The sequence below is a fragment of the Penaeus monodon genome, chromosome 24, assembly GCF_015228065.2.
Source record: "Penaeus monodon isolate SGIC_2016 chromosome 24, NSTDA_Pmon_1, whole genome shotgun sequence".
Taxonomy (NCBI): Eukaryota; Metazoa; Arthropoda; class Malacostraca; order Decapoda; family Penaeidae; genus Penaeus; species Penaeus monodon.
In genome coordinates this window covers 26,854,679-26,855,169 of record NC_051409.1, presented here as the reverse complement: position 1 = coordinate 26,855,169, position 491 = coordinate 26,854,679, and the positions used below count along the sequence as shown (strand labels likewise).

General features: G+C 31.2%; 1 pseudogene; it reads left to right on the top strand.

The window, feature by feature from the left end:
- LOC119588934 overlaps positions 1 to 491 on the top strand; it is an 8,280-nt pseudogene that overhangs the window by 6,421 nt on the left and 1,368 nt on the right.

Below are 491 nucleotides of genomic sequence, written 5' to 3'. Positions count from 1 at the left end.
ATTTCCATCAACACAGGAGGACATAGTAAAGTTGCAGATCCTGACTCTAGCCCGAAGCTGTAAATTTTACAAACCCCAAACAAAACTTTGCCTTCTCTGCCCTTTTGGGACAAAAATTTGGGAAAGTTTTGGGAAACCAATTTTTTAATTCGTGACAGGGTAGGTTAACAAGAGCTCTTGTGTTTTTCCCTCTCAAGGGATGAAGAAACAAACTTCTAAGCATGCAAAGAAAATTTTTAGCCCAAACCCCAAAAAACCCCCCCAGTTCAACGTCAAATTTTTTAAAGGGAGGCATGATTTATGGGTTTTTTAAAATTTTGGTTTTCTTTTTCTTGAAAGATTCAGCAGTTTTTTTTTTAGATGGATTAAAATCAGTAATATAATTAAATTTTCCCAAAAAGACATGTTATTTTTTATTTTAGATTTTTTTTTATTATCTGAATGAAAAAAAATTTTTTAATGGAGAGAGAAAAAAAAATTTTCATTGTAAA